The sequence below is a fragment of the Schistocerca piceifrons genome, chromosome 4, assembly GCF_021461385.2.
Source record: "Schistocerca piceifrons isolate TAMUIC-IGC-003096 chromosome 4, iqSchPice1.1, whole genome shotgun sequence".
Classification (NCBI taxonomy): domain Eukaryota; kingdom Metazoa; phylum Arthropoda; class Insecta; order Orthoptera; family Acrididae; genus Schistocerca; species Schistocerca piceifrons.
The window spans coordinates 437,491,690-437,515,987 of record NC_060141.1 but is presented as its reverse complement, the minus strand read 5'-3'; positions in this window follow the sequence as shown (position 1 = coordinate 437,515,987).

The window sequence follows — 24,298 nt, the reverse complement described above, 5'->3', positions numbered from 1 at the left end:
AGATTTGCACTCAGTAATTCTATCAATTTAGTCCGAGGACGTAATTCTGACTGGGGAGAAAACATGTAAGGGTTTCCCGAAGGCTTAATCTTAGGTCTGCTATTGTTCCTCATATGTGTAACGATCTTCCGCCTAACGAACAATAAGTAAAATTACTTCTTTTTGTAGGTGATACTAGGATTGTAAACAATGCAAGCATACACACAGAAACAGAGGAAACGGCAAACAATGGTCTTAAAACGATCATTGAAGGGTTTTCTGCGGATGGTCTCACCTTCAGTTTTAAAGAGGTGCAGATGTTCAGTTACGCACATTTAGGGGGATTTCACCAGCGATAAGTGTAGCACATGGCGATGAAATAATAAGTAGTGGGCACACTTCAAAATTCTTAGGTGTCCATATAAAAAAATCTAAACGGGAAAAATCACATGTTGGAACTCATTCAATCGCTTAGTTCAGCCACGTTTCGTAACGTACCAGTATATGGTCGTTAAGATAAGTATGACATGAAGTGTTGACTTTAGGTGTCAGGCTGCCACATTTACGGGCTTATATGAATTTTGTAACACTCTTTTATCATTTATCTGATCATTTTAAAGCTCAATTTATTACTCTGTCATTAATTTCATTACATCTCTACCCTGGTTCGGATGTTACTAATGGATACGTGAATATAAAACACAAAATATTCTCATTTTGTAATTCCTAGATACGTTTCACAGGAAATGAAACTAGCTTCTCGTTAATAATTCTGTAAATAACATTTGCACATGTTAAGAACGTTTTCCAACTAATAATCCTTATGACATAAGCAACTTTATACAAGCATTGATATCGAACATATTTTACGAATTCCAATCCTAAAAGATAAAAGCCGTGTGCAACTTTAAGTCTGAATGTGGGAAGAATGAATTAATACGTAACTCCGTGTTGTTACTCTGCATACACCAGCAAGTTTTTGATCGTAATCCATAAATTATCTGCTTGTAATAATGGATGACGCAATGAGCGAGTGTTAAAACAATTTTTAAGCAGTGTCAAAGCAGCCATCTGGGTCTTAGTTTCCCGGCAGCTTTTGTGAGCCAGTTTTGTTACAGTTTTGTAATCGAGTTACGAAATAAACATGTAATTCTGAAAGAGAAACTTCGTGTCATCTTGAATTTCTTGTTATTTCTCTTGACATTACCAAATCATTAGCTACACTGTCAAGAACTGAGTGAGCTGCAGCAAATTTTGGTGGAGCAGATACACGCAAATACCTTTACAGCCACTGTAGCATTAGAGATCGCCAAAAGACAAAGATGAGTATTTGCTACTAACTGTAACGCCCTCTTGCATTTTTGTTTGCACTTAGAATCATTGAAAATCTTGGGAAGAGACAAATCACTAGGCGACATATTTTGGGTACTTTTATTCAACAATATATGGAATAATCTTGGGTGGTAACTCAGCTTTATGGAAGAATGACTTCATCGGTCAAAAACGTGCTGTAAGAATAATATGTGGTGCTCATCCACGATCGTCTTATAGACATTTGTTTAAGGGGTTGGGCGTTCTGACTACTGCCCCACAGTATATTTATTCTTCCATGATTTACATAATTACAATAGCACAAAGGAAAATGACGTTCATTACATCGCCTTAAAGTTGTCCTGAGCACAAAAAATGATACACAATGCTGCAACAACAGTTCTTGATCACATACCTAGTGATATAAAACGCCTGACCGACAACAATGTAAATTTTGAAAACAATTCATTCACAACTCGCTCTATTCTGTAGAAAAATTTCTATTGTAATGCCATATGTATAAATCAGTATGTGATGTGAATGTTCAGATACCTCGTTCCACACTGTTACTGAAACTAGCTATCATTATTTCACGTGTTTTAAAGTGAATATGCCGAAGAAGTCACTTGCGTAGACGGAATGCTAGGTATTGCACACTCTCACACGGTACGAAGGAGGAAGGGAGTAAGAAAGACTAGAGTTTAACATCCTGTCGACATCGATGTCGATAGAAAAAGAGCAAATGCTCCGACAGTGCAAGGATGAGGAAAGAAAACGTGTCGTGACCTTTCAAAGGATCTGTCGCGATATTTGCCTGGTGAGATTCAATATAGGGAAATCACGGAAAACATAATTCTGGATGGCTGGGCGTGAATTTGAACCGTCGTCCTCTAGAATACGAGTCCAGTGCGCTAACCACCGCATTATCTCCTTTTTTTTATTATTTCTTCTCCTCTTTTCTTCTATTGGGGCTTCCCCTCCCAATCTGTCTTTTCGCTCTTAAGTAACGCTTCCATGGACGGCCTTCTCTGCTATACTTCCTTAAATACAGTTAACAGTTTCTGTTGTAAGTTATTTTCCTTTCAATTGTCTGTGCTCCTTCAGAACTGGGAGTAAAAAAAGAAAAGGTTACTTCTTCGTGAAGTAAATTAAATGTAACACATCAAAGTTGGCTGTTACTTTCCTCCTACCGTATTTAATTTGCTGTTTTTACAGTTCGGTTATTTCGTGTATTAGTTATCGCAGACTCATTGCAAAGATGTACTTCTACAGCTAGTAGGCTATTGATTCTGAACAACATAGTTAAGTTTGTTTCCATAATACCAAAATTTTTGGCTAAAATGATCAACACCTTGAATTTGATTATTATTTATTCAGGTTTGTGTCACAGCTGCGTACAATCTGTTGGTGGTGACTAGTATCGAACGTTAACGTTCATTCTCAAAACATTTCCTACAGAAGTTACACTATTACTCGTATTACAGACGAAGAATGCAAATTACTAAAACCATTAATTATATGCAGAGTCCACATCTCGTTTTAATGGAAATATCGAGTAAGACATACCTACATTTTAAGTGTCTGTTAGAGTATAATTCCACTGATACACTCGTATGACATTTAAATCATAGAGCTGCACATAGCAGATGTGGCATGACAGTTATACAGAAGAGGTAGATTCAACAAACTAACCTGCAGTAAAGGTTCGCACCACAAATGTGTTTCCACGGACTCGATAGATGCCACTATTTGCTTATCATGTATTCGTGCACGTCGTCTACCTTTGAAGCCATTAGTATTTACACAGAAATTTACTAGCAGAGAAAATCGGCGATGCACAGGTGCTTATTTATAGCTGTTGGTCCACGCCCGTACCACGTAGTGTCTGGCCGTCAGCTTAACGTTTGTGACGTCATATCTCCTCAACTGTGTGTGTGGTACAGTCATATAATTTCGTAGGTACATTCAGGGGCATATGCGGATACTGTCTGCAAAATGGGTTGCGAATATAGTCAATACCAGAGAAGTAACAAATTTAAATATCATGCACTATGCAGCAATTTTTCACGCATCTCTCTATTTATGACATATCTCGTGAACTACGTAACAAACAATGATAAAATTATGTATCTGCATTCACTGCTATATGTGATTACATTTTCAAAATGTGTCGCAAATACAGTTGGTAGTAAAGAAGTAATAAATTATAACACAGTGCCTCATGCAATAAAATAACGAAAAAGCAGTAAGCGATAAGCTTTTCTCATTTCATCATTTTGTAGGGGTTGTCGGAAAATTTCATAAAGGTTTGAAATTGTGTGTAAAGTTTGTTGCAATTTGCGCGTCGCGAGTAATGCTTGTTTTTCACCCTCAACCCTTTGATAGGTGGTTCTTACCCCCACAACGATTGTTGCCTGACAGTAAGATACATCTGTACCACGTTTGTTGGAATCGGTCCAGTGGTTTAAGAGGAGAAATACATAGATCCATGTTTGTAGTATGTATGGATTGAGTGTTAACATGTGCTGAGTAATTACGACAAAAACTGCTTCACAGCTCTTAGCTACAGTCCTGAGTAATGACTTATCTAAATTTTATTTTTACTCTCACAAAGCTTTCTTAAAAATCTTGACCTTATACGATTGTAATTGTTATATAACACGTGATTCGAGCTACATAGCATAAGAGGGCATACAGGTATTTGAGTGACATGACCTCTGTTTCTGTAATAATTTAATACCATTTATACAAATCTTCGTGACGCTTCTGTAAACAAATAAGATTTATAATAATTCACTGTGAATCGGAAGTATGTTTCTTGGTGCAGAATAGCATCTTCCGCCCAGAAAACAGCTTTAAATCAAAGTTTTAACAACGTTTTATCACAGATAAGAAAAATTTCTTCTTTTGAAACAGTGTTTTACCTGTGTCTTCCAAACATGTTTTGCCGATTCATGCTAGGCATCTTCAGTAGTCTATAACGGAAACAGAATTTAATTTCTCGTAATTTGGTAATTATCCGCAGAAATTGTTGGTAGCTCATAAAAATTTTTGTTGTTGAGAACTATATGGTTATGTTTCCTACTTACATTACGGTTTCACCTTTTCATGCAACCATGTATAGCTTTGTGTGTAGTAGTTGCACATAGTACAGGTTTCTTCCAATTAATGTGTCACGTTTAGACGTTTCTGTACACATAACCTACACGATAGCTCACAGCAATCGTTCATGATCACATGCTTTAGGGCTCACAGTATTATCATGCAAGCTGTATAGGGTGAACGAAGGGTGTGGGACGGGGGGAGGGGGTTGAAATGGGGCAAGGCTGGGCTACTCTCTGCGCGCGAGCGTCTGGGTACGCGTGTGTGTCATTTTTATTTCTTTCTTCATTTTTTTATTTGTGATAAACAATGATTCACTTTGAATATTGTTCTTCTGTTATTGCACATACGGTCACTGAGCACATTTTCGTTCTTATTTATTGCCTTCTGTGTGGGATATTCTTCCTGTAGAGCAAGAATTATCTTCTTTTTCTTTTTAAAGCATAAGACTGCCATATCTGTTCTTATCTCAGTGTCGTGTTGATTTTCGCTTATTAGACGTCGACGAGACGTTAAACCCTAGTGTTCTTTTCTTTTTCGTTATTATTTGTGTGTTATGCCCAGTGGTGTCTGGTGAATGATAAGAACAGACATTTGTATTAAGGATGTGATGGTCCTTGGGTCTCTGAATTAATGAGATGGTGGCACTGAGTACGCATGATTTCTCTATGATGACATTGACAGGAGATGTTGCCATTCTATGTTACTGACGAATCGGTCCGCGGCGTTTACTATACGCTACACTTCGAGTTAGTATTATTAACATTTTCAGCCACTTTTCCTCATTTGCTACTTCAATTACGCTCTATCGAATGGATAACGCTATGTAACGAAAATTGCGTATTATGCAAGTGAATGCTTTGTTTATGTGTACCAAATGGGCTTCGCCTATTAATGCTGGACATCTTCAGTGTTTTCTACACATAAATTTTTTTAAAATATTTTTAAAAAATTTTATGTATAAATATCTGAGATCGCTTCTCTCCATCATCACACTGTCACGCAATAAACATCGGTCGTCTGTAACATTAAGAAAATTATTGTAATTACACATATTTTGATTGGAGATCTGTGATGATTTTTGGCAGCTCTCTTAAATGTAACGTCTTTATTAACTAATATACGGTTTTATTTTTCACTTGTATTCCCTTAATGTCTCTTTCGTACATCCATGTGTTGTTGTGTTATGCTAGATGCACGTAGGAAAGGTCTCTTCCAGTTGATATGTCACATTTAAACATTTCTCTGTACAACAGCATGCTGATCGTGGTCTTGCTCATATGCTTTATCGCTGATTGAAAGACCATGGGGGCAGTAGAGGCTGAGGGTAGTGCATGGTGCTGGGGTGGAGACGGAAGAAGGGCGTGTGGTGAGACACTACATGTGTGTATTTTTAGTTTTTATTTGTAGCTTACTGTTAATTAGTTTGAATATTGTTCTTCTGCTATTGCTCTTTTGGCAACTGAGCAAATCTTTCTTTTTATTTGTGACTTTCTGCGATTGCCACAGCGGCGCCACCGCCAGAAACGGAGGGCGACTGCTTCACACTACGCGCTGTGGCGCGTTCTTCAAATCAGCAATTTTTACCACAGCTCACATACGTATAGGCATTTACACATTTAAGGTGAAGTTTGACAAACAGAAGACAAGTAGTCGGTTGCAGCCTATTAGTAAGAACCACACTGACGTTTTCCTGAACTAATATAGAGAAACCACGAGAAATCTAAACCAAAATAGACATACGAAGACTGGAATCCCTACCCTTCCCGATAATAGAGCAGCTTGCTGAAAATAGTGCTTCATAGTTCTGCTTATCCCTAGTGTAGAATACTGGTTTGCAAAGAAGACATATGTCATGTATAAGACCAATGCTGCACTATTCATTCATTTCTCACTCCCACTCGCTTCACACACTACGTACAGTATATTGCAGTGTCACTACCAAGTCCCTTAGAAAAAGTAATAATTCTTATAGTAAAAGTCATAAGAAATAGTGAGAAAGCCACCGTGAAGTTTTGCATTAGCTGCAGGCAGGTAGTGGCAACAGTTGGACCATTATACTCAACACAAACGGGGTTGCGAGAGTGGCTAACCGCACTCAGTGGAAAACTGCACCGTACAGCGTAAAGACCGTAGCAGGCGGGCTGACGTCACCACACCAGGACAATCTCTTGTTACGAGCGAGGTGACAGGGTGCAAGTTTTAGTGGGACACATGCGCCGCGGAGCGTCTGATTTTCGAGGAAGATGCCTTTTGTCGCCAGAGTCCAACAGCACCACCATGATGCCAGGACCACGCCGGACCGTGAGACGACTCAGCATCGCCAGCAGACAGCCCAGTATGGGTTCGAGACCGGGCTGCAACTGCTGCCACCAGCACTGAGTACCTCACGGGACTTGGTGGCTCAGCAGCGCCAATCTGACGTCTACACATCCACCTGTCAGCAGTGACTTCCCACGCCGAAACTTAGTATCACAGTGTGAGCCGCCCTCCGACTCCTACTACTAGGGAGCAGATGGCCAGGCGTCGTTGTCAACAGACCAGTAGCGCTCCAATTTCGATACGACCTTGGGCTACAGAGCTCACCGACCGTCCACAAGCGTGCCGTCCACTTTGTGGGGCGCCTACGCAGCATCCTGTCACCAGGGCGGAAGCCACAGCCCACATGTCACCGGCGGCCAGGGTCAACAGGGTGAGGCGAATTTCGCCTCGCCGAGCCACAGTGAAGGCTGTAGAGTGCTTGAATAAAAGGCTTCTGCATTTTTGACTGGGCGCTCTAGCCTGACCCCACAACCAACAATCTCGCCGCGTGCAGCTGTACTCATCAATACTTACATTATTTCATAATGTAACACTGCACATACTATTGACTGAAATCAGCATCATGCTAACGAAGTTTGGTTCCCATCTTGTGCATCGCAATATTGTATTTGCTAGCCTGAAAAATTGAGCCAGCATCCGTCTATAATGAGCGAGACGTCAAGCTCAGAAAAGATAAGATATTGTATTAATACTACAAAATTCATCATTTTGTGTACGATTTTTCATCCATTAAAACAATTTCTTAAGGCTTTGTAAGTACATATTCATACAAGATGGTTGTGGAAACTCAGGTGTTCAATCTAGATCTCAAATCGAAACACCTTCAGCTGTCTAAATTGCTAGTTTTATTTTATTTGTGTAACCAGTTTCGGAGTTACATTATGCCATCTTCAAACCTTCTGACCAACATGTAGGAATAAGCGCGGCACTGTACAGTCGAAATAGGGGCCAGCATTAAGTGTGAAAGTCATTTAAAAGTTTTATGTATTTTATAATTCTCTTTATTTACTGGTGTTATATTTTTTACTAAACCACTACTCCATGTTATTTAAGGAATCCTCAACTGTAAAGGACATGTTGCTTAACATGTACGTTTTAAGTGTCTTTTTAATAATCACCTTTACTAATATATATATATATATATATATATATATATATATATATATATATATGTGTGTGTGTGTGTGTGTGTGTGTGTGTGTGTGTGTGTGTGTGTGTTTATATACCTTTATTCACCGTTTAAATTATGATTTATGCACATATGAGGGAGGTAAAGTCACGTTTGATATAGTACATACAATTTACACATACTGTGGTTTTGAAAAATCAGACAGTACATGCATACTGTTATTAATTTAGTTATAAAAACAAATAACAAGACTGAAAGAATAGGATAGCTAAGAATATTTGGTCAGTTATACTAATAACTCAGAAACAGAATAGGAGTACTCTTTCAGTTTCACATTAAACTTACATACATTTTGTATCTGCTACAAACAGGATGGCGTGCGATTGTAGAAGATAATGCTAACGTGATACACTCCTGTACGAATGCTATCCTTCCTCTATTGGTATGTTGCTCATGCTTCTGTCTAATATCATAATAGTAGAATTCACAGCTTCACTTGAAGATATTTTTCTTTTATTAAGGGACTTCCGTTTGTGAAGATTAGTGATTCTTAAATACATAAAAAGGAGAGTCTCTATATTTAACATGCTTTATGGCTCTAACAAACTTTTTCCGTAACCTGTGTTTTTTTGCTACTTATGGAGTTCCTCCAAAACATAATTCTGTACACCAATTGTGAATGGATATTGCTGTGCTACACTGTAACCACTGATGCATGTCTTGTGTTTTGTGGGAGGGTTCTTACTTCATATTCACATGTAGGTAACCTTTCATTTACATTACTCAAGTGCACCTCCCATTTCCTGTTTTCCTGAATACGTAGACTTAAAAAATTTATCTCAGTCAGAGAAGAGATAATTCTTCTGCCAATATTAAAAATCGGTGCAGTATGGAGTTTCTGTGAGTTGTGGTAATTACGTCACTGCCTTTTAGAATATGTTATTACCCTGTCACATCTGAACCACTGCATTTAGCTATGTTATGTAGGATGTCTTCATCACAGGATTTAATTAGGATAATATTGTTATCTGCAAAATGTGCTTTGTTTTCATTGGTTACTTTTTCTGATAGATCATCAACATAAAGAGTAAAAAGAATGGGCGCACAAACTGATCCTTGAGGTACTCCATATGTGGTCTTTTGATCATCACTATAAAAATTAGAATATTTGTGTTTTTCTATCGTTGTATTTCATTTGAGTGGTCTGTTGAGGATCATGGATGTAAGAATGTATCCATAATTATTTAGTTTGTTCAACAAAATATCATTCTCAGTTATTTCAGAAGCTTTTCTAAAGACAAGGAATATGCTAGAGACATGTTGCTTATTTCTCCTGAAGTTAGTATTTCAGCCAGACAGGCAGAAACAGCTGACTGGGTTAACCAGCATATTCTGAGTCTATGTTGTGAATTACTTATGATCATTTATTTATTTAAGAACGCTGTTAGTCTTCGAAGAAAGTTTCCCAACTATTTTTCCACAGCTGGCGATACCTGATACAAAGCTGTAGTTTCCAGCCTCACATTTGTCTCCTTTCTTATACACTGGCGCTACTTTTGCCATTTTCGAATTTCTAGGAACAATGCCACTCATGAGTGGTGAGCTGTAAGTATCTGTTAATGGTTCTACAATAAGTACTACATTTGCTTTAATGATAATATGGAATAGTTCATCAGCACTTGCTGGTTATTTATTGGTTAGTGTTCTTGTAGTCGTTGATAATTCTTCAGATGTTGTAAGAGACATGAATAGTTTTCCTGTATGAATTTTCCTATATGGTTGTGTGTTATTTCTTCTTTCTTGGCAATTGTAAGCTTAGTCTACCTATTGTTCCATGATACCCAACCATTTGTGGAATAAATATGAATCTCATTTTTATGTTTACAACATTCTGATAAATGAACTCAATTAGCGCCTTAAAAATCTCCAGTGTTTTCAACATAGTTTTACAATGAGCTTTTCAGGTGTTTTTAGTTGGCATTCTTACGGTCTTTTCTACTCATGTTTTGTGAATTTCGCCGTTAAAAAGAATTCTGGGACAAGAATTGAGAGTATGTATGAGTTGTACGTAAACTAAAAGACATTGGATCTGTACAATGATGGCATAATATGCTGACAACATTCTGCTTGCAAGTACTTTTTTGTGTACACACCATTTCAACTGAGAATCGTTATTCATTTCTATACACAAATTTCTTATGCAGTCTACACAAATACCATCTACACATAATTTAACAATAACATTTGCTCTCTTCAAATTTGGCATTTCTTTTTATGTTCAATATCATTTTACTACATATTATCTAACTGTACACTTCCTTGATGGTTTCATTTTCTTTCTGTTCAATGAGCTCCTTTGTTTTCTTGGTCGCTATAATGTTAATATCATCAGCAAGGACAATATTTTCCCGGTAACTATCTGCATTGGGAAACTCATTGATGTATATTAGAAATACTATTTGTAACACTCTAAGGACCTCCAACATTACTTAATTTTGTTTCTGATAAGCTTTTCAGTTAAAGTTTAGTCCTACTTGATATTTTTGGTATCTCTATTCTTTGTACACTATCTTCTAGGTACGTTCGGAACCAGTCTTCAGCTATGAATTTTATTCCTAATGATTCTGGCACGTTTAGTGGAATCTTATAAGCAGGAGCATCAAAAGCCTTAGGAAGGTCTAGAAACACCCATACTTGTCAACAGCATCAAGTACCACTTTTTTGGATTCTGCTGTGGCTGATTTTCTACGTCTACCAGTTCGAAACCCAAACTGTGAGTCACTTAAAAAACTGTATTTATCCAAATAATTCATTAATTGTCTTTCATAATTAATACTGGTATTTTCTGCATATGAGAACAACTAGGGCTGATCGGTGGTACTCTTTTCATCTGCGTTACCTTACTTCTGCAGGCGTATAACTCTTGCCTGTTTTAAATAATCTAGAAATTTCGTTAATGCGAATTACTCAATTATTACGTGTGTTAAGTGAGTTGTACTCTCCATGCATTATTTCAGCACAGGTACTGGTAATTCATCTAAGCCAACTGACATTGTATTTATTGGATTTCGTACAGTTTTATTAACTTCATGCCACGTGGTTGATAATAACATCATCAGATATACTGCACAATTATTAATGGGTGTTATATTTGTTTCTGGGAATTTTTCTTGTAATTTCTTTGCAGTACTAGAAAAATATTTATTCATATACAGTAAAGTCCCTCTAATCCAAACACTGTCATTCCGAAAATCCGCCTACTCCGAACAGAGTTTAGAGAAAATACCGGTATTTTTAACTTAAAAACGGGAAAAATTAAAAACACATTCGTGAAAAAACGTACATTTATTATTATAAAAATAAGTTACATAGAGACATGTACAGAGACTGACCTCGATGAAAACGTCTGAAACTATATTGGAATGAAAGTTGGTTACTTAAAGTACAGTACATGCAGACATATGGCCTCCATTTATGGAATTCTGTAGAATCATTTTTAATCACTCTCATAAACGCAAAAATAACCAATTTGCAAACATTTCAAAAGTAAAGTGTGTCTTTTTTTCTCATGAATAGCTCTGAATCGACTTCAGGATCCAATGTTCCACCCTCACAGCATGGACGTAACATTATTTGGTGTTGATGAAGCCTGCTTTTCGACATAGCTTAAGGTGAGGACAAGAGAACTTGAAGCGTCCGTGTGTGACATGAGTTCAGTTTGAGCGTTCACCTCCTCCTCGCTTTCCTCCGAGCCAATCTGAGCTGATGAGCCGTGCCCCTTTGCTACGATGCCATCATCTCCGTACTCCTGGTGCCCATTGCTGTCAATAGCAATCCGATCCTCAGCACAGCTGTCTTCTGTGTCTTTAGAGCAAGGGATCTCCTTAACTAGTGGAAAGCCACAGACTTTCACTGGTGCAAAAACTGTTTCAACAAATTTCAATATAGCCAGAGACTTCTGCACGATTTCTGTAATGCGCCTTTAGTGGTGGTATCCGATGCTTCAGCCAAACAGTAAATCATATCTTTTATTGCAATTTTCTGAAGTTTCTGCAGGATTGTCATTTCATTTCCATCCTCTTCTAGTAAGGTGCGAAGCAGCATTTTTCTGTATTTTTGTTTAACGGCCTGCAGCACACCATGGGCCATAGGCCGAAGAATTGAAGTTACATTCGGGGCAGAAAAACTGCTTTAATGTCTCCACAAACAAGTTTCGTTTCTTCTAGATGGGACGGAGTATTGCCTGTCAACTGCAGAGCACGATTAGGCAATACATTTTCTCTATTGAACGTAGTAACTTCAGAGACAAATTGGTGCTCCAACCATTCCTTGGACAAGTCAGGCTCCATCCAAACATTTTTTCAGTCTTATGATCCATAGGAAATGAGTTGATGCTGATGCTTTTGAACTCTCGAGGGTTCGCCGATTCACCTGTTACCATCACCGAAAGTTTGTTGGCTGAAGAGGCGTTGCTACAGCCTACGACAGTTAGACGTTATTTGTTCATTTCCCTTCTTGCGAAGCAAGACTTTTGGTGGACAATTGCTTAAAATTGAGTCCGGATTCACCCACGTGGTGAACTTGCTGCTGTGAGCAGTTTTGCGGGAAAAAAGGCCTTTAAATCCTGCCGGTGACTGTAACTGATTCGCTGCCATCTGAAAGCTTCCCCTCAGCAGTCGTGAGCTGTCTAATTCCTTCTTTTCTAACAACGATCCAAAAAACCACAGCTAGCTTGTTCAATTGAAGCACCGTTTCTTTTACCAAAGAACCAGAAATGGAGATTCCTTTCTGTCTTTCTTGTGTGAACCACAAGAATACGGCCTCGTCAAGCTTTAATACGGAGACGCAGTCCTTTTTTGATGCTTTTCAATTTATTTCACTTGAAGCGACTTTTTTAAGTAACTAATCGTTGCTTTCCGGCACCATATTGAAATGATAATTTAGTGGCACTTTCTCCCTTGTCCAGTCTTTTTAACACTTCAAGTTTTCAGTCTAGTAACATCACCCAGGTTGTGACAAAGCCATGTCTTCGCAATATCCTTTCCAGTAGTGCTAGTTCTGCAAGTTTCGCAGAAGAGCGTCTGTGAACTTTGGTAGGTAGGAGACGAGGTAGTGGCGGAAGCAAAGCTGTGAGAATTGGTCGTCTAGCTTGCTTGGGTAGCTCATCAGGTAGAGCACTTGCCCGCGACAGGCAAAATCCCTAAAGTAACTCAACACTCACGAAACAAAGCTTAACAATAAATTGGGAATAATGTGTTCGGGACGCAGGAATGGGGGAGGGGGGACAGGTATTATGTCTACGCTATGAGTCTTAGAAGGTCAGTATCAGATGTCCTCACACTTAATTTACGCCTTAGCAATACCATACGTTGGTATATTCATGAATCCATCTATTCCGTATTCTCGCTAAACCGAACAGTATTCAGTTCCAATTAGTTCTGAATAGCGGGACTCTACTGTAGTTTACTAATTGGTATGGACGATTTGTTAAATTAGTTTGCTAATTGGTATGGATGATTTATTAAACTAGCTTACTAATTGGTATGGGTGATTTATTCAAAAAATGGTTCAAATGGCTCTGAGCACTGTGGGACTTAACAGCTGTGGTCATCAGTCCCCTAGAACTTAGAATTACTTAAATCTAACTAACCTAAGGACATCACACACATCCATGGCCGAGGCAGGATTCGAACCTGCGACTGTAGCCGTCGCGCGGTTCCAGACTTAAGCGCCTAGAACCGTTCGATCACACTGGCCGGCGGTGATTCATTAAACCTCCTCCTTTATCAGTATAACTATTACACTTTACTTCGCGTCTTCCTATTTCTTGTTTAATGTTGTTGCAGACTTTATTCTTTATTTGTATATTATTTTGTTATTTTAGCAGAAATTATTTGTGCCTATGATAGAAATACACTGACAGAAAAATAATCGCAACACCGAGAAGGAGTTGTGCGGCATAAACGAGAGTTAGTAGGAGTGTTTCTGCGCCTCAAAGACATCTTTTCAAATTTCGCGCCAGTCGCAGAAGAGTGGCTCTAGTAGCGTCACTATAAGGATGCAGACCAGACTTGCTTTAATGTACACGCTGTAGCCGTCGACGGTCGTGAGCGTTTGTTACCTTTGGACTTCGTGGGTTGCCGTCAGGCAAGAATGCCTTTACCGCAGCAAAGATGCCTTTGTCATCATCTCGCTGAGTTTGAACTTGGCCGTGTAATAGAGCTACAAGAAGCCGGATGTTCTTTCTGCGATTTTGCAGAAGGACTTGCGAGGAATGCAGCCAGTGAGCATGGTTGCTGACAACGGTGATCACAAGGACATACAGCCGCAAGAAGACCGCGTTCCAGACGGCCACGTGACACTACCGAGAGGGAAGACCATCGTGTTCGGTGTATGGCTCTGGCCCATTGTACTGCATCTGCAGCAGCAGTTTGAGCGACAGTTGGCACAAGGCAGTGTTCCAGATCGATTACTTCGACGACAGCTCCGAGCCAGATGCCCGGTAGCATAAATTTTACTGACCCCAAATCACCGCCATTAGCCACTTCAATGGCGTCAAGCGAGACCTTATTGGGGGAGAGGGTGGAGGCTGTTTTCAGATGAAAGCTGGTTCTGCCTCGGTGCCAGTGATTTCGGCGTACTGGATCGAAAGAGGTCAGTTGATTGCCAGCAACCAGGCTGTCTTCGTGCTACACACACTGGATCCAGACCTCGAGATGCTATTCATGTGGGTACTTTTGAAAGTGTGTTTTCAAAGTTCAGTTTAAGTAAAATTGAAAAATTAGAGAGTTTTGCATTTATTTGCTGTCTCTGAATACAAATCTTGTGTTTTGATTTCTGATAACCGTTTTTTGTAAGCGTGGAGTTTTTAGTAACGATGAAACCATTGTCAAGAGGTTTAATAACCTTCCGGTTTGCAACTGATTTGCTGTTTATTATTTCTTCAGGAAGATTAATTTTTAGTTGATGTCAAGTCTCAGCTGTTAATTAACAACTGATATTTGAAAGTGTTTGTCGTCACTTAAAGTACTACAGTCATGTCTTGATTTAAACAGTGTTCCTTTTACGATACATATATGCAAGAATCTCGACCTTTTGAAGTTGCCCTACAGTAAGAGTTCGTCATTTCACACAACGATAATGCTATATAAATGGATTTCCACTCTGCAACAGAGTTTGTGCTGATTTGAAATTTCCTGGCAGATTAAAACCGTATGACAGACCAGGACTTTTGCCTTTCATGGGCAAATGTCTTATGGACTGGGATATACAATCATGACTTACAACGCTCCCACACAGCTTTACTTCTGCCAATACAGGCAGGTCTGAATCCTGGTGCGGTACGCACTTTAAATCTGCCAGGAAGTTTCGATAATGCTACATATTGGATTTCTGTGTCTCTACACTAGTGGACAGTAGCACGAACTGTTGTGTAGTTGAAAGACTGGGGCTCAGCTTTAAATTGCTATCTATGACTGACAACGTGCCTACACAGTTTCACTTCTTCCAGCACAGTCATAGGCTCCCAGGTTTGAGTCCCGGTTCAGTATATACTTTCAATCTGCCACGAAGTTTCGATAATGCTGCATAATGGATTTCTGTGTCTCTGCACTAGTGCACGGTGGTACAAACTGTCGTGCATTCAATGACTTGGGTTCAGCTTCAAATTACTGTCTTTTACTTTCTATTCATTGACTGTTTATGTGATCAACTGAGTCATTGTACGACACTGATCTGGCCTGTCAAGCTCACCTCTGTCTGACGAGCATGTGACATAAAAGGTGTTGCCTCTCCAGCTTGCCTGATTCTCGTCAGTTTGTGACGGCAAAGTTGTGCCCTGCCTTGTCTGCCTCATTCTTGCAAGTCTTTGGCGTCACTGAGTTGGCCTGTCAAGGTCACCTCAATTTCGCTAGGGTGTCACGTCAAAAGTGTTGCCTGTCCAGCTCACCTCAATCTCGTAAGCTTGTGAAAACAAAGTTGTGACCTGTCTAGCCTGCCTTAGTCTCGGCTCCTGCGGCGACACTGGGTTGGCCTGTCAACTCACTTCACTCTCGTGAACTGGTGACGTCAACGACGAGGCTCGTCCATCGTGTCTCAATCTCATGAGCCTGACTAACCCTGCAGCCTACCCAGCCCAAGAAGCCCACATGGCCCGCAGCTTACTAACTGCGGTCTAGTATGCAGCGTTCACTCCATCTGCTGCACCTGCCTCTAAGTCTGCACATTTAATTTACATCTTGAAGTGACTTAAGGTTTCATGTAGCCTAACCAAGAGGATAGTATACACTGGAGTGACAAAAGTCATGGAATACCACCTAACATCGTATTAGACCTCATTTTCCCCGGCACAGAGCAGAAACTCGAAATTTTTGGAAGCCCCGTGCAGAAATATTGAGCCATACCACCTCCATACCCATTCATAATTGCAAAAGTGTTGCCAGTGCAGCATTTTGTGCATGAACAGACCTCTCGATGGGTAATATGGGTGGCTGAACCATTGATTCGAATTGTCCGGAATGTTCTTCAAACCAGTCGCAAACAGTTGTGGTTTGATGACATATCACGTTGTTATCCATGAAAATTCCATTGCTGTTTGGAAACATGAAGTCATTGAATGGCTATAAATGGTCTCCAAGTAGCCAAACATAATCATTTCCAGTCAATGATCGATTCAGTTGGACCAGAGTACCCAGTCCATTCCATATAAACACAGTTCAACCGTCATGGAACCATCGCCAGCTTGCACAATCCCTGGGTGCATGGGTTCGTGAGGTCTGCGCCATTCTCCAACCCTACACTCAGCTCTTACCAACTGCAATCTGAAGTAATGTGACCAGGCCATGATCTTCCAGTCGTCTAGGGTCCAACCAATGAGGTCACAAGCCCCGGAGAGGCGCTGCAGGTGATATCGTGCTGTTAGTAAAAGCACTCGCGTCAATCGTCTGCTGCCATAGCTCACTAACGCCTCATTTCCCCGCACTGTCCTGACGGAGGCATACGTCATACGTCTCACATTGACTTCTGCGCTTCTTCATGCAGTGTTGCTTGACCCTCAGCACTGTCAACTCTACGCAAATGCTGCTGCTCTCTATCCTTAAGTGGAAGCCGTCGATCACTACATTGTAATGCCTGAAATTTGGTATTCCGGGCATAGTCTTCACACAGTGGATCTCGGAATATTGAGTTCCCTAACGATATCCGAAATGGAGTGTCCCACGTTTCTAGCTCCAAATACCATTCCCAGTTCAAAGTCTGTTAGTACCCGTCGTGTGGCCATAATCACATCGGAGACATTTTCACGTGAATCACCTGACAGCTCTGTCAATGAACTGCCCTTTTATACCTTGTCTACACTGTAGTACCGCCATCTGTATATGGGCATACCGCTATTCCATGGCTTGAGTCATCTCAGTGTAAACTAAGGCTGCGGGAGCTATATTTCTACAGCGTAGGCATCACATGAATTCATATTTCTGTACAAAATGCTTACCGGAATACTTTAAAAAATACATCCACCATAAACGCAGCTCTCACATCTCATCTAGGTAACAGTCACAAGAAGCAAGATGGAGGATACTTTTGTTTCTTGTGAGCTCTCTCCATCAGATTCAGTTTAAGAGAATATTGTTTATTCATCATGTACTTACATGAAAGAAAACTATGCAATTTTACAACAAATAATATTGGTGAGAAAAGTGCCAAGTTCTGTGTGAGTGACACTTTGTTAAGTGGAGACACTAGTACCAAGAATAATTAAAATCTTCTGTGTCAGTTACAAAGTTTTGTAATACAATGCTGACGTAATTTCTACCAGGAAAACAACATATTCAAGTCTCACTGTCAGCGTTGCTTGTCGCTAAGTACAGTCTCATACAGATAATCTCAGAAGTGTCATTCTCAAAAGTCCACTCTCTAAATCTGCATTTCTTAGATGAAGGGCTTTTATTCTCTTACATTTTTCATTTTGTACACGTAAGAAACGAACTAGATAACTGTATTTACACAAAAATGCTGTCGGATGACTGTTATACGAACGCAAAAAAAGGTCGAGTTTGTATTCTAATCTGGCGCAGAGTGTTATCTCAGAAACGTTTGTTTAAAAATATGTCCCCTTTCCTTTTGTGCTTCCCATGTTTTTCACGCCCACCATCTAAACGTTCAGAAGCTGGTATATTAACATTCTGTAGTTCTTCGGTATTTTATTTGAGAAAGATGCGTGTTAATAGCATTCATTCAGTACCACTCAGTGATAGCAGTATCTGTCACTAGCATACGTCCACATCAAATCAGACCATCCATAACAACGCAATGAACATTGGTTACCTTCGGTCAGTGGCACCACATACACAAGTGTAATTGTAAGCTACAGTTTTGTTTATCGACATCATTCTCAAATCTTACTAAGAAACTCTGATGACATTTGGATATCCTTAGCAACTATGTTTACCAAACAATAAATTAAAATGATATATTCGTTGGATTGCCATAAGGAACTGTAAAAGTTTTTGATAACATTTCATAACAAGAAAATTAATGGGAGCACTTTTCGATGGTCAATAATTCGCATTTCTTCTTCATTTTAATCATACAATGTAAGCTTTCGCGGCTCGTACTGACATCACTTACGACTTCTGTGTTATTAAGCCGTGGTCTATACACACATAAAAAAATTAGCATCACCCCGGTTCCCACAACGCCTCGAGATAGACGTTGACTGTGGATATTGTATCTCAGACACAGTCCCTTTGACTGTTCAAAGATGTCACTAAACCCGCCCAAATACGTAAACAACCCTGCTTGAGCAGCTTCTATTAGACGGACGGGGTCCGACAGCCGATCAGTTCCAGTCATTCCACCAGGAAGGAGGTACACTGCTAATGTTATCTGTAGTTCAACCATGCCTAGACGGTCAATACCGCGGTTCAATCGAGTCCTCCTTACTTTGTGCCAGGAACGGCTCTCAACAAGGCAAGTGTCCAGGCCCCTGGAGTGAACCAAAGCGAATTTGTTCGGACATGGAGGAGATACAGAGAGACAGGAACAGTCGATGACATGCCTCGCTCAGGCCGCCCAAGGGCTACTACTGCAGTGGATGACGGCTACCTACGGATTATGGCTCGGAGGAACCCTGAAAGCAACGCCACCATATTGAATAACGTTTTTCGTGCAACCACAAGACGTCGTGTTACGACTCAAACTGTGCGCAATAGGCTGAATGACAAGCAATTTCACTTACGACGTCCATGGCTAGGTCCGTCTTTGTAACAACAGTACAGATGGGCCCATCAACATGACGATTGGACCGCTCATGACTGGCATCACGCTCTCTTCAGTGATGAGTGATGCATATGGCTTCAACGAGGCAATCGTCAGAAACGTGTTTTGAGGCAACCTCGTCAGGCTGAACGCCTTAGACACACAGCAAGATGGAGGTTACTTGCAGTTTTGGGGTGGCATTATGTGGAGCCGACGTACGCCGCTAGTCATGGAAGGTGCCGTAACGGCTGTACGATTCGTGAATGCCATCCTCCGACCGTTAGTGCAACCATATCGGCAATATATTGGCGAGACATTCGTCTTCATGGGCGACAATTAGCGCCCTGATCGTGCACGTCTTGTGAATGACTTCAATCAGGATAACGACATCGCTCGACTAGAGTGGCCAGCATGTTCTCCAGACATGAGCCCATCGAACACGCCTGGAATAGCTTGAAAAGGGCTGTTTATGGACGACGTGACTCACCAACCACTCTGAGGGATGTACGCCGAATGGCCGTTGAGGAGTGCGACAATCTGGACCAACAGTACCTTGATGAACTCGTGGATAGTATGCCATGACAAATACAGGCATAAATCAATGCAAGAGGGCGTGCTACTGGATATTAGAGGTACCGGTGTGTACAGAAGTCTGGACCACCACCTCTGAAGGTCTCGCTGTATAGTAGTACAACATGCAATATGTGGCTTCCATGGGCAATAAAAAGGGCGGAAATGATGTTTATGTTGATCTCTATTCCAATTTTCTGTACAGGTTCCGGAAGTCTGGGAACCGAGGTGATGCAAAACTTTTTGAGGTGTGTATAAAACCTTCTCCTAACGTTTCCTCTTCGACTGCGGGAGACATTTTCAGAGGTAAAGTGGAGAACTACAACCAGAAGTCGGGGGAGCGCCGAGTATATACGCAGTGTAAAGGACACCACCGTCTATCACGTGACTTCGGGTTCGAGACTATTAAGAATGTTTACGATTTGCAAAAGTCATACGACATCCTTTGATTTTTGTAGATGTGGACTGGCTCATACTGGTACCACAAAAAGACGTGTTAACACACCTCTCGTTGAACAAAAGAGGAATTACCGCCAGGGACATACGGATGAATAGGCCGCAGCGGAGGGTGATCATGAAACCAAATTCACTGAGACCAGTGTCATATCGAAAATATCGCACTATCATGCGCGTAGGTACAGAGAGGCTATTGGGATTTTGAACGCCGGAAAAATTTTAAAAGAAAAGAGGAAGGTGTTAAATTAGATAAAATTTCGTTGTCAACATTGCAGCGTAGGAGCGACAATCTATTCCTTTCAGTAGGGGATGTTGGCATTACAAGCGTAATCCCGTAGCCGACGTCACATGATAGCATTGGTGCCCTCTATATTGCCTATATATCCGGCGCTCCCTCGAGTTCTCGTTGCCGTTCGTCATTTTAGCTTTGAAGATGTCTTCCGCAGTCGGACAGGAAACGTTAGGAGAAAGTTTTACACACCGACCTCGGCGTAATAGCATAGAAGTTTTAAATGATATCTTCTTCGTTTTGTCTCTGTAAGCTGTTTAGGCTAGCAAGTTACTCGACGGATTTGGCCTCTGCAGTGGTGAGTGAGCCATTGACAGCCTGGTAGCCCAATTTCCCAGCCCTGGAAACCGCAGCCTGGATGGCCGGCCCAGCTAGAGCGATATCTGGCGACACCGGGCCTTAATGGTTCTGCACGCATTTCACATGCCAGAGCAGCTCAGTCAGACTAGCAGCGTCTGGCAGCGCGCGATACACCTCTACTTGTAACAGTTCAAAATAACTGGCGATCATAGTGAACACAACGCTATGCGCAAACGACTAAAGTAAAGAAAGTTAAAAACAATTAGAGGAATGTGATTCAACGCAGTGCCACTTTCCAGCTGTCTTTCCAGTTATAACTGCCGTAAGTCTTTGTATGTTTTGCAGCTTTCCACTGTACCATGTATTGTGACACATTTGAACTTCCCGTGCTGGAACCAAATTTCTTGGAAATTTTCGGTGGCGCGATTCGTAAGAGGTCGCTTGCTGAGCGCAGCCACTGATGCTAGTGTCCGTCTGGCCAGTGTCGCGAGACGTGACAGAGTGAGCGGGCAGTTGGTGGACGGCCACCGAACAAGACAAAGCCGGGACAGGACGAATCGCGAGCGGAGTGAAAACAAGGGCAGTCTGCTGCAGCGAGCAACGCTGGGTAATATCCAATTGTAATGTGGGTACCGTCGAACTGGGGTACCGGACAGTGTTCTCTTGTCAGGGTCCTGCAGAGGACGCCAGCTCATAGTAAGTGATGAGGAACAGTTAAGCAGGTGGTTACGGCAAGACAGCGCGGAGCACAAAGTGACATGTGCTTTCGCGGGCCATATTTGCGACTGAGAATCAGCGGCAGTTGTCAGCGTTCGGCCAACTAGTTTACAGTGCGGCAGTTTGCGCCGAGATAGGTGAAGTAAGCTCGATTTAGTTTGTTATTCTATGGAAGCATGGCGAGGCCATGAGTAATTTGATTGTGTTAAGGCCATTGTCAAGTGTTTTGAACGGTGTGGCCATAGTGGCACTGAATGTAACATTTTGACCGTGAAATTGTAAATACGGTAGGTTGTTGTTCAGCGACAGTGTAATAGAAACGAGTTATTACGTCTTTTTTCGGTTACCTCAGTTTTCTAAAATGGCTCTGAGCACTATGGGACTCAGCTGCTGTGGTCATCAGTCCCCTAGAACTTAGAACTACTTCAACCTAACTAACCTAAAGACATCACACACATCCATGCCCGAGGCACGATTCGAACCTGCGACCGTAGCGGTCGCACGGTTCCGGACTACGCGCCTAGAACCGCGAGACCACCGCGGCCGGCCCTCCGTTTTCTGTTTTTGTATCTTTGCTTATCTGCATTTTCTTGTGATTCATATAGTTGTGGTTCTCTATGATTGTGTTGTCAGCAAGGGCCAGGTATTATAAGTAGTAAGCTATAGGTAATTAAAGTAAGTCAATTGACGTGTACTGATTTATTTTACTGTGCTCTTGTAAAGTTACTAAAGAGTAATAGCTAGCTTGTTCTTTTCTTTGATGCCTGCTAGTGAAGTAAATCACAGGCGGAAACAAGTTGATATTTTTTTTGCAGCCTCTTGTATAGTTATTCGGGATGAAAACAAGATTATTTTCTTTACATAGCGTACGGATGTACTGCAGCATAAGTTCTGTTGTATGGTATTGTTCCTGATCGTCAGATGAATTTAATGTTCTTCCCTTCATTTGGTGCTATTTGGGATGATGATCTTGATTTGACATTTTGCACAGATCTTCTGTTCCTTCTTAGCCCAAAAAACTTTCATTTTCTGCCTGTGAGCAAGCTTCCTCTCCTGGCTTCGCTTCAGACTGCAGGTTCCTGTGCTCTTTTTGCTGGAAAGGGACTCTGGGAATACATTTTGTAGACTGATCTGCTGGAATTTTCACCAGTCCAGCATGGTTTCTAATGACATTTCAAGTTGTTCCCGTCTGGTTTTGCTGTGGTGATCCATTTGTTCTTAGGGGTTTCTTCTCTACCTGTTGTGGTGAAGATTCTGTTCCTGGGTCTGCAGGAGTTCATGCAAGTCATACGTCCATAGAAAGCCAGTCGCCATTTCCTCAAAGACATGATTATGTCTTCTTCGAGATGGCAAAGCTCACTGTTGCGTCTCAGCTTCCAAGTAACATCCTCTTCTCTTATTGGCCATGTTACTCTCCTTCCGTTTCTTGAGCTTTAGTTTCCTGAGTGGATCCTTCCTGTTATTAAGAGACATTCGGTCTATAATACCGAGGACCTTATTACTGAGTAAGAATGCTTGAGATTAAAGTTCTTGTAAAGATGCTTGGAGATGTGAAAGTTCATGCAGAAGAGCTAAATCCTCTCCAATTTGGCACATCTGGTATCCACTGCCAAGTTTTCACCCTCCCTTGCTGAAATCTACTCTTCTGAATAGCTGACTGCAGGGATTTTACAAATAGTGACGTCTTAAATCGGAATTCCAGATGATTTTCCCTTTATATTAATCAAGAACGCTTTGTTTTGTGTACTGACGCTACGCTGTAGAGGCTATGTAATTGGTGAGTAGCCTCTTCTATATTGCTGGCTAACAAGGCAAGATCATCTGAAAAGGGTAGGAAGAGTACATTGAGGTTACCTTTCTTGTATCCAATTTGCATTCCAGTTCCCAATGGTAGTGTGCAAGCCCATTCCCTGATATAATCTTCTCCAGTATGCAACTGAAGAACATGCTCAAGAGGCCATCAACTTGTCGAACACCAGTTTGAATTCAGAAACTACAAGAGAGCTCACTTCCAAATTTGACTTTGGAGCTGATGTTCCTAAGAGTGGCCTGGACTATTCCGTTGGTCCCAGTTCTCGTAGGGTGGAGATCAGTGTCTACGTGTCTACTGAACCACATGCCTTTTGAAAGTCCACTAGGATGACTACCCACGGATGCGTCACGAATGCGATATGTAAGACGGTCTTGAGGTATTGTATTTGCTCTGTACAAAATTTGCTAGCTCGTAAGTGAACCTAATATTCACCTAGTTAGAAGTCAAGCTACCTCGTGGCTCTAGTTAGCAGGGCTCTAGTGAAAATCTTGTAGGTGATAGATATCAGAGCTATGTTTGCAATTGCCAAGCTCACTCTTACTACCCTTCTTGTGAACGGGATGGGTTATAGAGGGGGTCCATTCTTCTGGTAAGATTACCGTTACCCATGTTTCCTGTATTGTCTAGTGCACTTCCCGTACGGACTGTTCATCTTTATGTTTCCATACTTCCACTACTGTTCCACCTTCGCCAGAAGCCTCTTTATTCTCCAGGCTCCTGATAATCTTTGTTTCTTCTCTGGTCGGTGTTATGGAATCAGGATACCTAGAAGGGGGCTCGTGGAAGTTAAGTCTCTCATTACGTTCCTCTGCATTGATGAGTTTTTGGAAGTAGTTTGCAAGGGTACTGACGCAGTCTTCGTTGTTCAACTGAAGCTTTCCACCGGGTTTGTGAAGCTGAAAGTGGTAGCTGTGTACGAGGTGGTCTGCTCCTTGAGCCCCCATTGGAGGCCTTTTGAGCTGTTGTTCTTGAAGTCCTCGTCTGCTTGTTGTATCAGGCACCTGATGTTGTTTCTGTTTGTATTGCGGATGGTGTTTGCAGCTAACTTCTGTGT